The 14,905-nt window shown below is 41.0% G+C and overlaps 1 long non-coding RNA gene across 1 annotated transcript in view; it reads right to left on the bottom strand.

The window, feature by feature from the left end:
• Window positions 1–14,854, bottom strand: part of LOC105859194 (uncharacterized) — a 59,309-nt gene extending 44,455 nt beyond the window's left edge. Inside the window, exons 1-2 of the long non-coding RNA XR_012918597.1 lie at window positions 14,680–14,854; window positions 1,468–1,624 (exon numbers count right to left, since the gene is read on the bottom strand). This is a non-coding gene — a long non-coding RNA (uncharacterized LOC105859194). The remainder of the gene's footprint in view (window positions 1–1,467; window positions 1,625–14,679) is intronic.
• Window positions 14,855–14,905: the final 51 nt, after the last annotated feature.

A 14,905-nucleotide genomic window follows, 5' to 3' on the forward strand; every position in this document is an offset into this window, starting at 1 on the left:
TCAATTCAAGAATGGATTAATAAAATGTGGTATATGTATACCATGGAGTACTATTCAGCTCTAAGAAACAATGGTGATATAGCACATCTTATATTTTCCTGGTTAGAGCTGGAACCCATACTACTAAGTGAAGTATCCCAAGAATGGAAAAACAAGCACCAGATATATTCTCCAGCAAACTGGTATTAACTGAGTAGCACCTAAGTGGACACATAGGTACTACAGTAATAGGGTATTGGGCAGGGGGCAAGGGGGAGGGGGGCGGGTATATACATACATAATGAGTGAGATGTGCACCATCTGGGGGATGGTCATGATGGAGACTCAGACTTTTGGGGGGAGGGGGGGAAATGGGCATTTATTGAAACCTTAAAATCTGTACCCCCATAATATGCCAAAATAAAAAATAAATAAATAATAAATAAAAATAAAAAAATAGCAAAATATTGAATCATTGTAGAAATGGCCTTGGAGCGTTTTAATATTTTCCCAGACCCACCTATTCATAACCTCTACTCTACCTCCCTCACCACCTACACAGTAGGAGGGTCACCACAATGATTCTCAACAGTCTGAGCACTGAACTTGTTAGAGTCTGTGACTTTTATTACAGACATACATCAGTTTCCAAATTGATGAGCATAAAGTCAAAGCCCTGCCTTTCGATCCAAGGTACAGAAAGCAAAAAGCCAAAAGACAGTTGCCTAACCCTCCTCCCACTGAGTCACCTCCTCTGACATTTAAAAATACCTACACTTGAACTTTTGGAGGAGATGGAATTGTTGAGATAGCAATAATTATTGTGGTGGATATGAAATATGCTTGTTTATCTGTATCTATTCCTTGATTGTATGCCAGTTTTATAACTACATATATTTGTCAACATTGTCCAACATTGGCTTATCAATATCTTTGATGTACTTTTTGGCCAGAAATGAATTCTGTATAGTACTCAAGATAAGGTCAGACCAGCACAGCCTAGAGTTGGATCTTTTCTTTCCTAGTTTGGACACCAGGCTCTTGTTACAACAGCTTAAACATTAGCTTTTTAAACACCAAGTGACATTGTTGATTCATATAGTATTTATAGATAACTAAGACCTATAGGTTTTCAACCTAAGTTCAGAACTTCAAATGTATCCCTATTAAATTTAATCTTGTTAATTTGGCCCCAAGAACTTTCTAGATTGTGCTGGATCCTGATTCTCTCATTTGATACACTGGCACTCTCTCAATTTGTGATATCTGCAATTTGGAAAGCATATTTTTATTTTGCTCATAATACATTGTGGATATAAAGAATAAGTTACAGGGCCGGGCGTGGTGGCTCACGCCTGTAATCCTAGTACTCTGGGAAGCCAAGGTGGGCAGATTGCTCGAGGTCAGGAGTTCAAAACCAACCTGAGTGAGACCCCGTCTCTACTAAAAATAGAAAGAAATTCATTGACCAACTAAAACTATACATACAAAAATTAGCCGGGCATGGTGGCACATGTCTGTAGTCCCAGCTACTCAGGAGGCTGAAGCAGTAGGATCGTTTGAGCCCAGGAGATTGAGGTTGCTGTGAGCTAGGCTGATGCCACGGCACTCACTCTAGCCTGGGCAACAAAGTGAGACTCTGTCTCTAAAAAAAAAAAAAAAAAAAAAAAAAAGAATAAGTTACAAATACTTTTACAGTGTGATCTTGTTTCTATTTAAAATACCTATTATTAATATTCAAATGATTATGGAAGGATATTCACCATCATGTGAATATCTTATCTCTGAATGACTGAATAATTTATAATTTAATGGGTTTTCTCATTATATACTTTTCTGATTTTTTAAGTGAATATATGATTGCATGACAAAATTCCAATTTACACAAATTTTATTATTTAAAAACATCTCATTGAACTATACATAAAATGGATGAAGTTCAATATATGTAAATTATACCTCAATAGAGAGGAGCTTCTTTTAATTTACAAGAAAAAAAATATCTCTATTTCATTTCTTTCTTTGTGTAACCAGAGTAGTCTTTCTTTTTGTACTCTCTCTTGACCCCAGGCATGAGATGTTCACTTCCCTAATATGAGGTCATTTATCTTTCTTGTCATTGTTTGCCTTTCCCTCTCATTCTTTTTCCCTAATATGCACTCTTACTGGCCAAGAACATCTTTGCTCCCTCTTCTCAAAAACTTATCTCTTACCTATTTTTCTATCACAGTGGCTGACAGACAAACAATACAGGGTCTTACGCAACCTTCTGAGCAAACTGGCTAAGCCCTCTAGAATGACTAGCTGAAGTCTTTAGAGTGCCTGGGCTTCTCTAACATTAGAGATTTTTTAAAGTATACATGTTGGGCCTCACATCTGGAGATTCTGATTCAGTAATTCTGAGTGAGACTTTGAGCACCTTAGTTTTTTTAAGCTCCAAAAGTAATTCTCTTGTTTATCACTGGTTAAGAACCACTGAATTAAGGAACTCCCAAAGTCAAAGATGGTTTTATCATAGCGCTAACAATGGCTTCCCTTTGGCCCAGTCAATCCAGGGTTAGAGGAGGCGAGAATGCACAAGTCCCATCAATTCAACAGAAGCTATCTGACTGCCACAGGGATACCAGTGGGCCCCATTTAGAAACAGGGTACTCAACAGTACAAGTGGCCCTCCTTGTCATATACTCACTTACTCTTGCACAGAAGCTGAAGGGTCTGGCAAGTAGATGCTTTCACTTAGGTTCACTCTTCTGAAAGGTCTATTGTGCTCTACACAATTGACAGAGGTCTACGAAATAAGGAAAATATGACTAGATTGTCCCTGACTTATCCTCTCATCTCTCAGCACCCCAAAACCTAACTTCGTCTCCTGGCATGACAACAAGAGGCCTTGATTTCCAGAGGAACGCTCTCCTGTCAACCCCTCAAGAAGTAGAACATATTTTCTCCCACACGGCTCCTATTTACCACTTCATAGATGATGAAGTCAGTTATTCCTCTTGTGAAGAAAAACACTGTTACTAATTTTTTTAAAAAATAGAAAAGAGAGGATTTGTGATTACAGACAGGCATTCTTGATATGAATGCACTGCAACAATTTAGAAGATCATTCAAAAGATGTTTTGTGGGTACAAAGAATAAAATGCTGTAATCACAAGGTCTCAGCCTGGGATCACTAGGAACAAGTCATGCCACAGACCTCATTTGTATTTTTGCTGGGATTACCTGGATGCCATTGGCTGCTATACCTCTATTGTAGCAATGAGTGGATCATGGCTTATTGTCATGAGCATAACTCCTCTTGTCCTAACCCATACTCATCAAAGGAACTTCTGATTATAACCGGTTTCCAACATATCTGCCTCCAGGAAGAGGATGCACTGGCTAGAAGATGTGAGTCAAGTCTTTCCTGCAATTCTAGTCCTGTTATAAATTAAAATTGGCTCTCTATCTTATAATTCAGTCTCTTGTGAATTCAGAATACTATAGAGATAAAGAGAACAGACTTGGGAATCAGGATTGGATTCAAATCTCATTTATTTTGTGATTTGGGGCTAGTCTCTTAATCTCTCAATCTCAGTTTCCTTACCTGCAAAAATGGAGATGGCAATTACTACATCAAAGGTATGTGGTGTTAAATGAGATGAAATACAGGAAGAGCTTAGCACAGCACCATGGATCTAGAGTGTTCGGTTCATTCATTATTCTACTTGACTAGCTGTTATCACTTTTAGGTAGTGAATTCATCCCTGAGAAACTAATCCACAAGAAGGATAGTGATTAAATTAAGTTCCTAAATGCACATTGAGGACTGGAACCTGGGTGAAGGTAAACATTCTGTAAACCATCAGGTAAGGTCTCTTGACGAGCCAGTCAGCCATGCTTGGTGACTTCAACCTAGCCATGCTCATTTCTTTCCACTTTCTACATTATATTGTATTTCGATTTTTAGAATAGCATGTAAGAAACTCCCTAATGATATTGTGGTAGATAAGATGGAGCCACATGGGCTATAAGACCCAGCAGTATTATTGAGTGGGCTTGCAGCTACTTCTAATACATAGTGTGGTTACTGAATTGAAAGGGTCTTTAAAGGGAAAAAGCTGTATTCATTCAACAGATATTTATTGAGGTTCTATTTGGTGCCAGACACAATGGCTATAATAGTCTGCCCTCAGTTTACAGATTAGCAGGAAAAAAGATAAACAAATAATCAAGTTAATCACAAAGGTTCCTTGAGAAAAGGATGCTTTGCCTGAGACTGAAGGATGATTAAGAGTTAACTAAGAGATATTCAATAGTAAGAAGATAAATGACCTAATTTAAAAATGGGAAAAGGATCTGAATAGACACATATTCAAAGAAGATATATAAGTGGACAATAAGCACATGAAAAGATGCTCAGTATCATAAGCCATCAAGGAAATACACATAGAAACCATAATGAAATACCACTTCACACTCACAAGGATTGTACAATCAAACAGATGAACAAGGGTTGGAATCAAGATGGCGGACGAGAAATGCCGCCAGACAGAGTGTCTCTGCAGAAAAGACAGATTCTAGCAGGAATTAGAAGAAAGAAGCAAAAAGACGAGCATACAGCGGACGAGGGTCGGAAGGAGGGGTACCTGAGACCACGGGAGACTCCATGGGAGGAGGCTGCAGGGGAGAACTGGAAGCTGAGACCGCCGCCGGAGCAGCCTGGAGACCAGCGGGAAGGGTAGGTTTATCGGTCAAATTTCCCCTTCCCTGCATCTCGGACTGCTGGTGGGCTCCCCAGCGGGTGGAGAGACCTGCGGACACCAGCCCAGAGACGGCCGCTGCCAGTGAGCGGTAAGCCAGTAGCAGACACAGCACCAGGCTCCCAACTCCCTCGGGGCACCTCCGTGTGCACAGACCTGAGCCACAGGGCAGGCGCCATATTGCCTCATTCTCCCCTGCACTGACCTTACCCGAGGCTGCCCAGAGAGACAATATAGCCACCAGCCGGAGGCACCTCCAGGGAACGGGACCTTCCCTTTTGGGGCCCTACAGCTGACTGAGGGGAACTCAGACCGTGAGCTCCCTACCCGCCAGCCCTCCCAGGTCCTGCTGGCACGGTGATCCCAGGAGAACGGGGCAGACCCTGAGGCTTGAGAGACATAGACCCAGCTTGGGCTCCCCAGGGGGAATTTGGACCGGCACTCCTCTCCCTGATGAAATATAGTTTGAACTCTGGGACCCAAAGGTCAGACCTGCAGACCAGATCCCCTGCACCGAGGTCTCGCATTGCCCAGGCACAGAAGGGATATACCTGAACAGCCTACTGAGGTGTGTGTGCCTTTGGGGGCAGATCAGCATCCTAGAGGGCAACCCTCCCCCCAAAGGGAGGCCGTGCACCCAGCCCAGGTGGTGTTCCTACGCAGGGAACCTCCCGGCCGGCATCACAGCCAGGGGAGGCCTGGTGGCATGTGGTCTGGCCTGCTGGCAGAGGCCCAGGAGTAGCTGCCGAGTTGGGGAGGGTGGAAAGAAGCGAGGCCCACTCCAGACTGCGGATCTCAGACAGCCCCACCCCCACACGCAGATTTTCTGACTGAGCAGGGCCATTCCAGCCCCTCCCTGCAGCTTTTCCTGGAAGCAGAGAACAGAACTTTGACCCCTGCTAACAGCATTGGTGGTGCCTGAGGGCAGGCTTACCCAACCCAGTTCCACCCAGACTCTCTCCTAGGCCAGCCCTCACCGAGGGGGAGAAAAGGACACACCTGGAAGTCCCAGGGCCCCACTGACCACCTGAGACACTAGAGTGCCTCTCTACAGGAACAAGAGCTGATAAGAGGACACAAAAACAACAGTGCAGCCTGTTCCTCCAAGCAAGCGCCACCTACTGACAGGGAGGGCATCCTGCACACCCTTTTCACGGCACCTACTGACTCACTATACAGGGAGTGGTCAAACCTCACACACAGACACCACCTACCGGCCTAGAAACTAAACAAGGCTTGTGATTACCCAAACGAAAACCTAAAGGAAAGAAACAACAACTGATCCACATGGGAAGAAATCAGCGAAGGAACTCTGGAAATATGAAGAACCAAACAGAAAACTCTCCACCAAAGAGGAGCACCAGCCCCCTAGAAACAGACACCAAACTCAGGAAACCAAAATGACAGAAGAGGAATTCTGAATGTGGATCATAAGAAAATTCAACGACCTGCAAGAACAACTCAATAACCAACACAAAGAAACCACAGAAAGCCTCTAGGACCTGGAACAAAAGTTCACTAAAGAAATAGGCACAATGAAGAAAAGTTTAACCGAACTCCAGGAAATGAACAATCAATTCAGGGAACTACAAAATACTTTCTTGGAAAGTCTCAAGAACAAACAGATCAAACAGAAGAAAGTATCTCAGAGATTGAAGATAACACCCTCCAATTAAATAAATCAGTCACAGAGATAGAGCAGAGAAATAAGAGAAAAGAGCAAAGCCTACAAGAGATGTGGGATTATGTGAAGAAACCTAATGTGAGGGTCATAGGGTTACCAGAAGGGGAAGAAGACAACACTCAAGGGTTGGACAAGCTATTTAAAGATATAATAGAGAAAAATTTCCCAGGCCTTGCTAACAATCTTGATATACAAGTTCAAGAAGCTCAGAGGACCCTGGGAGATTCAATGCAAACAGGAAGATGTCACGATATGCAGTCATCAGACTGACCAAAATATCAACTAAAGAGGCCCTTCTAAGAGCTATAAGACAAAAGAAGCAAGGAACATACAAGGGAAAGCCAATTCAAATAACACTAGACTTCTCTACTGAGACTTTACAAGCAAGAAGAGACTGGGGCCCCATTATCACCATTCTGAAACAAAACAATGCCCAGCCTAGAATCTTATTCCTTGCAAAACTAAGCTTCGCATATGAAGGAGAAATAAAGACATTCTCAGATAAGCAAAGTCTCAGAGAATTCACCAAGACAAGACCAGCCCTACAAAAAGTACTCAAAACAGTGTTACGCATGGAACACCATAATAAAAACTCACGAATATAAAAACAACCAAAACCAAAGATTAAAGGCCAGCTATTACCATGGCTCAAGAGAGAAATCAAAGCAACAACATCCAACCCAACAGAATGAACAGTAATCTACCTTACCTATCAGTCTCTCAATAAATATGAATGGCTTAAACTCTCCACTTAAGAGACATAGGCTGGATGAATGGATAAGAAAACACAGGCCAAGTATATGCTGTCTTCAGGAAACACATCTAACCTGCAAGGATGCATATAGACTAAAAGTAAAAGGGTAGAGATCAGTATTCCAAGCAAGTGGAAGCCAAAAGAAGGCTGGCGTGGCAGTTCTAATTTCAGATGATTTAGGGTTTTTTTTGGTTTTTTTGTTTTTGTTTTTGTTTTTTGAGACAGAGTCTCACCTTGTTGCACAGGCTAGAGTGAGTGCCGTGGCGTCAGCCTAGCTCACAGCAACCTCAAACTCCTGGGCTCAAGCAATCCTTCTGCCTCAGCCTCCCGAGTAGCTGGGACTACAGGCATGTGCCACCACGCCCGGCTAATTTTATATATCTATATTAGTTGGCCAATTAATTTCTTTCTATTTATAGTAGAGACGGGGTCTTGCTCTTGCTCAGGCTGGTTTCGAACTCCTGACCTCGAGAATCCGCCCGCCTCGGCCTCCCAGAGTGCTAGGATTACAGGTTTGAGCCACCGCGCCCGGCCAGATGATTTAGTTTTTAAACCAACAAAAGTAGTGAAAGACAAAGAGGGTCATTATATAATGGTGAAGGGCACAATTCAACAAGAAGAGATAACAATTTTAAATATATATGCACCCAACTTAGGTGCACCCAGATTCATAAAGCAAACCTTACTGGAGCTAAGCAAATGGATTAATAGCAACACCATAATCGCCGGAGATTTCAACACCCCATGATGGCACAAGACAGATCCTCCAAACAGAAAATTAATAAAGAAATAATGGACTTAAACAAAACTCTGGAACAAATGGGTCTGACTGACATTTACAGAACATTCTACCCAAAATCCACTGAATATACGTTCTTCTCATCAGCTCACGGGACATTCTCTAAGATTGACCATATCCTAGGACACAAAGTAAACCTCGAGAAATTAAAAAAAAAATAGAAATCATACCATGTATCTTCTCAGATCACAGTGGAATAAAAGTAGAAATCAACCCTAACAGAAACTCACATTTCTACATAAAAACATGGAAATTAAACAACCTCCTACTAAATGATTACTTCATAAATGAAGAAATCAAGACAGAAATTAAAAAATTCTATGAACAAAATGACAATGGAGAGACAAGTTATCAAATCCTCTGGGACACAGCTAAAGTAGTTCTGAGAGGAAAGTGTATCTCCATAAATGCCTATAACCAAAGGTCAAAAAGATCACAAATAGACAATCTAATGAAACGACTCAAAGAGCTGGAAAAAGAAGAACAGACCAACCCCAAACCCAGCAGAAGAAGTGAAATCAACAAGATCAAATCAGAACTAAACGAAATTGAAAACAGGGAAGATATTCAGGAGATTAATAAAACAAAAAGTTGGTTCTTTGAAAAAATAAACAAAATTGACACACCACTGGCTAAGCTAACGAAAAGCAGAAAAGAGAAATCTCTAATAAGCTCCATCAGGAACAAAAAAGGAGATATCACAACTGATCCCAAAGAGATACAAGATATAATTTATGAATACTACAAAAATCTTTATGCACACAATCTGGAAAATATGGAGGAAATAGACAAATTTCTAGAAACACACAGCCTCCCTAGACTCAACCAGGAAGAAATACATTTCCTGAACAGACCAATCTCAAGAGCTGAAATAGAAACAGCAATTAAAAATCTCCCTAAAAAGAAAAGTCCCGGTCCAGATAGTTTCACACCCGAATTTTACCACATTACAAAGAAGAACTAGTACCTATCTTGCAGAAACCATTCCACAACATCGAGAAGAACGAAACCTCCCCGACACCTTTTATGAAGCGAATATTACTCTGATACCAAAACCAGGAAAGGATACAACAAAAAAAGAAAACTACAGACCAATATCCCTAATGAATATAGATGCAAAAATTTTCAACAAAATCTTAGCTAACCGAATCCAAACGCTTATCAAAAAAATAATACATCACGACCAAGTGGGCTTCATCCCAGGGATGCAGGGATGGTTCAACATACGTAAATCTATAAATGCAATTCACCACATAAACAGAAGCAAAAACAAAGACCACATGATTCTTTCAATAGATGCAGAAAAAGCTTCTGACAAAATTCAACATCCTTTCATGATATGAACACTTAATAAAATAGGCATAGAAGGAACATACCTAAAAACGATACAAGCCAGACCCATAGCCAACATCATACTGATTGGGGGAAAATTGAAAGCATTCCCACTTAGAACTGGAACCAGACAAGGCTGCCCACTATCTCCACTTCTATTCAACATAGTGCTGGAAGTCCCGGCTACAGCAATCAGACAGGAAAGTGGAATTAAAGGTATCCAAATAGGGGCAGAAGAGATCAAACTTTCACTGTTTGCTGATGATATGATATTATATTTTAAAAACCCCAAAGATTCAACCAAGAAACTCTTGGAACTGATAAATAAATTTAGTAAAGTCTCAGGATACAAAATCAATACACAGAAATCAGAGGCATTCATATACGCCAACAACAATTTAATTGAGAACCAAATCAAAGACTCAATTCCCTTCACAATAGCAACAGAGAAACTAAAGTACCTAGGAATATACTTAACCAAGGAGGTAAAAGACCTCTACAGGGAGAACTACGAAACACTGAGGAAGGAAATAACAGAGGATGTAAACAGATGGAAATCCATACCATGCTCATGGATCGGCAGACTGAACATCATTAAAATGTCTATACTATCCAAACTGATCTACAGATTCAATGCAATATCTATTAAAATGCCATCAGCATTCTTCACAGATATAAAAAAAATAATTTTACGCTTCGTATGGAACCAAAGAAGACCCCGAATATCAACAGCAATTCTAGGCAACAAAAACAAAATGGGAGGTATTAATATGCCAGATATCAAACTATACTACAAAGCTGTACTAATTAAATCAATCTGATATTGGCACAAAAATAGGTATATTGACCAGTGGAACAGATGTGAGAATCCTGATATAAAACCATCCTCATATAGCCATCTAATCTTTGACAAAGCAGACAAAAACATACGCTGGGGTAAAGAATCCCTTTTCAATAAATGGTGCTGGGAAAACTGGATAGCCACTTGTAGAAGGCTAAAGCAGGACCCACACCTTTCACCTCTCACAAAAATCAACTCATGCTGGATAACAGACTTAAACCTAAGGCATGAAACTATTAGAATTCTAGTGGAAAATGTTGGAAACACTCTCCTAGACATCGGCCTAAGCAAAGAGTTTATGAAGAAGTCCCCAAAGGCAATCACAACAGCAACAAAAATAAATAAATGGGACATGATGAAACTAAAAAGCTTCTGCACAGCCAAAGAAACAGTCATGAAAATAAACAGACAACCTGCAGAATGGGAGAAAATTTTTGCATTCTACCCATCTGATAAAGGGCTGATAACTAGAATATACTTAGAACTCACAAAAATCAGCAAGAAAAAAATCAAATAACCCTATTAAAAAGTGGGCAAAGGACTTGAACAGAAACTTTTCTAAAGAAGACAGAAGAACGGCCAACAAACATATGAAAAAATGCTCAACATCTCTAATCATCAGGAAAATGCAAATCAAAACTACAATGTAGTATCACTTAACTCCAGTGAGAATGGCTTTTATCAAAAAGTCTCCAAACAATAGATGCTTGCATGGATGCAGAGAGAGGGGAACACTCCTACACTGCTGGTGGAACTGCAAACTAGTTCAACCTCTGTGGAAAGCAATATGGAGATACCTTAAAGCGATACAAGTGAATCTACCATTTGATCCAGCAATCCCATTGCTGGGCATCTACCCAAAAGATCCAATGACACTCTACAAAAAAGACACCTGCACTCGAATGTTTATAGCAGCACAATTCATAATTGCAAAGCTGTGGAAACAGCCCAAGTGCCCATCAATCCAAGAACGGATTAATAGAATGTGGTATATGTATACCATGGAGTACTATTCAGCTCTAAGAAACAACGGTGATATAGCACATCTTATATTTTCCTGGTTAGAGCTGGAACCCATACTACTAAGTGAAGTATCCCAAGAATGGAAAAACAAGCACCACATATACTCACCAGCAAACTGGTATTAACTGAGCAGCACCTAAGTGGACACATAGGTACTACAGTAATAGGGTATTGGGCAGGTGGGAGGGGGGAAGAGGGCGGGTATATATATACATAATGAGTGAGATGTGTACCATCTGGGGGATGGTCATGCTGGAAACTCAGACTTGTGGGAGGAAGGGGGAAAGGGCATTTATTGAAACCTTAAAATCTGTACCCCCGTAATATGCCGAAATAAAAAAAAAAGATGAACAATAACAAGTGTTACTAAGAATGTAGAGAAATTGGAACCTTCATATACTGCTGATGGGAATATAAAATGCTACAGCTGCTTTTGGAAAACAGTCTGGTAGTTTCTCAAATGGTTAAACATAGAGTTATCATATGACCCAGTAATTTCACTCATAAGTATATACCCATGAATATTGAAAGCATATGTCTATACAAAAACTTTTACATGAACATTCATGGCATTACTATTCAAAAAATGGAAACAACTTGAATATCCATTAACTGATGAGTGGGTAAATAAAATGTAGTATATCCACACAATGGAATATTATCCAGTCATAAAAAGGAATGAAGTACTGATACATGTTTAAACATAAATAAACCTTGAAAACATTATGCTAGGTGAAATAAGGCCATCACCAAGTACATACTGCATGACTCCATGTCTATGAAGTGTCCAGGAAAATCTATACAGACAGAAAGTAGAGATTCAGTGTAGTAGCTCATGCCTGTAATCTCAGCACTTTGGGAGGCCGAGGCAGGAGATCACTTGAGGCCAGGAATTTTGAGGCTACTGTGAGTTATGATTATGCCACTGCACTCTAGCCTTGGCAACAGAGTGAGACTCTACCTCTCAAAAAAAAAAGAAAGAAAAAAGAATGTAGATTAGGTGGTTTTTAGAGGCTGAGAGGAGGGGATAATTGAGAGTGTCTGCTAATGAGTATGGGATTTCTTTAGGGGGTAATGAAAATATTCTAAAATTGAATTTCACACTGTAAGTGGGTGAATGGTATGGTATGTGACCATCTCAATAAAGCTGTTATATAAAAAATAATAATAATAATTAACTAGGAGAAAGGAGGAGGAGGGGTTAGGTTCCCAGACAGAGAGAAGAGTATGGGGTGGAGCTTCATGAAGAAAAAAGCAGTGTGACTAGAGGACAGTGAGCCAGGAGAGAACAGTGTGATCTAAAGCTGAGGATGTAGGCAAAGGCCAGGTCCTGCAGGGACATGTGGGTCTTTAGCCTGAGAGCAATGGGAAGCCCTTAAAGCCAGCAGGATCAAGGAGAGCCATGGTGGATATTTTGTGTGAGTTGAGAATTTTTAAACCTGTCTAGTTTTTTTCATTTTGTATCCTACAAAACAGTCCTTCAAATAGCCAAAGGATAATAATAAGGATGCAGAACTAGCCTATGTTGCTCCAAAGGACTAGGACCAATGAGCAAGAGGGCATTTTGAGCTCATTTTAAGGAAAGTTTCATAATAAGCAGTGCTTTCCAATAACAGGACAGGAAAGGCAGCTCCCCAACACCAGCTGTATTCATGCAAAGGTACGATACCTACCTACATGGGACCTGTAGAATTGTCCAGCACTAGGTGGGAGATCAGGCAAAATGACTTCTAAAACTGAAAACCATTCAACCACCTTGATTCTATGAAGACCAACAGAACCCCCTTCGCTTTTCCAAAACGGTCCATGAAGGAGCCCTTTCTTACTCATTACCAAATAAAGCTCTTGACCAACTGCTAGATTTAACCATTAGGCACAAAGTCATGGTCCTAGATAAAGTGTCCAAAATTCTTACTCAAATAATGATCAGTTTTCCTATTTAAACATTTTATACTACTAATGTAAATGTCAAAATACACAAATCCAAAAACCCTAGCATGGTTCTCCCCCAAACTACCTACTTGGGGCCAAAGAGAATGGCTTCTGCAAGGGCTTCACACCCTGATGAGTACCCAACTGGTGACACAAACCTGGAAAACAGGGGCCCAGATATAATTGCTCCTCTCTACCCACCACCGCTCCAGCACCCAGAGAAGAAGACACACAAGGGGCCAAGTGCATTTTCCAGACTTCTCCATTCAACTGGAGAATAGCTAAAACAGGGGACTAACTTCAAATGAAAAAATGTTAAGACTGAAACAAGGGGAATGAGGTATGTCTAAGGACTCAGGACTACCAGATCTGTCCTCTGCCATTCCTTTCTCAGTTAGGCATACACCCAGCTCATAAGGCTAAAATATACATTAAACAGTAGCCACCCTGAAAGAAATATGGTGGTTCCTCAAAAAATTAAAAATAGAATTACCATATGATCCAACAATAACACTTCTTGGTATATATCCAAAAGAATTGAAAGGAGGATCTCAAAGAGTTATTTGTAAATCCATGTTCATAGCAGCCTTACTCACAATAGCCAAAAGGTGGAAGCAACCTGTGTCCACAGACGAGTGAACAGGTAAGTAAAATGTGTTATGTCCATTCTATGGAATGTTATTTAGCCTTAAAAGAGAAGGAAATTCTGACACATGCTATGACATGGATGAACCTTGAAAACTTTATGCTGAGTAAAACAAGCCAGTCACAGCGTTAGGTTTGTTCGGGGTGAGAACCTGAAAAGTATGTATACGACAGAATATAGTTAATGCAAAATTTAGGCTTGTAAACGATAGCTGCAGGAGTCTGGAGAGTGCCTAGACTTTGTAAATCTAACAGACAGCTGCAGCCAGCATTCCTTTTCCTCCTGATAGAGACAAAGTTTATCCCTCCCTAGCTCTCCTTAAGGATGGATGTGACTCGGGCGGGGTCCTAGGAGCTGGTTGTTTGAAAAAGAATTAATTACAAAGGGCTGTTCTGACCCACTTACTTACTCCTCCAGGAAAAACCCTCTATAAAACCCAAGGCTCTCCTCTTCCTCTCGTGGACGCTTTTTTGCCTCCATCCATCTGCACCCAGATACTCAAAATAAACAGCATTTTGCTACACATGAGGCTTCCTGTGTTTCTCTCAGCTCTGGACCTAAGACACAGAACGACAAATACTGCACGATTCCACTTACAGGGTACCTAGAGTAGTGAGATCCATGAAGAAAGTGCAATGGGGGCTGCCGGGGGCTGGGGATAGGGGAAAATGGGGAGTTAGTGTTCTATCCAGAGCTTCAGTCTGCATATTAAAAAGTTCTGGAGATGGATGGTGGTAATTAATGGTGGCAAAAAATGTGAATGTACTTAATGCTACTTTTTAAAACGTAACAAAAATAGGCAAAATGTTAAGTCTGATGTTATGTATATTTTACCACAATTAAAAAGAAACCATCCTGCAGTACTAAGAACCAAGCGCCTTTAGATTCCTAAGACCCAATAAGGAGTAAAGATATATATGCTCACGACGAAGCGCCTAACTCACCAGATTCTGGTGTTTTCGTTTTTGTTTTTGTTTTCATAGCTCCTGTGAACCTGAGTCTTAAGAGGAGGGAATCCGGAGGCGGGCCCCGTCACTCACTCCGCTTAGGGGCTGCCGCAGCGCCAACACGCGCGGGCATAGGCTTTACACACACCTCCCCGCCGGGCGGAAAGCTCCTCGGAACTCTAGGAGTGGTCTCGTCTCGGGGGCGGGCTCGGGGGGCGGGCTC

This window comes from Microcebus murinus, chromosome 3, assembly GCF_040939455.1.
Source record: "Microcebus murinus isolate Inina chromosome 3, M.murinus_Inina_mat1.0, whole genome shotgun sequence".
Taxonomy (NCBI): Eukaryota; Metazoa; Chordata; class Mammalia; order Primates; family Cheirogaleidae; genus Microcebus; species Microcebus murinus.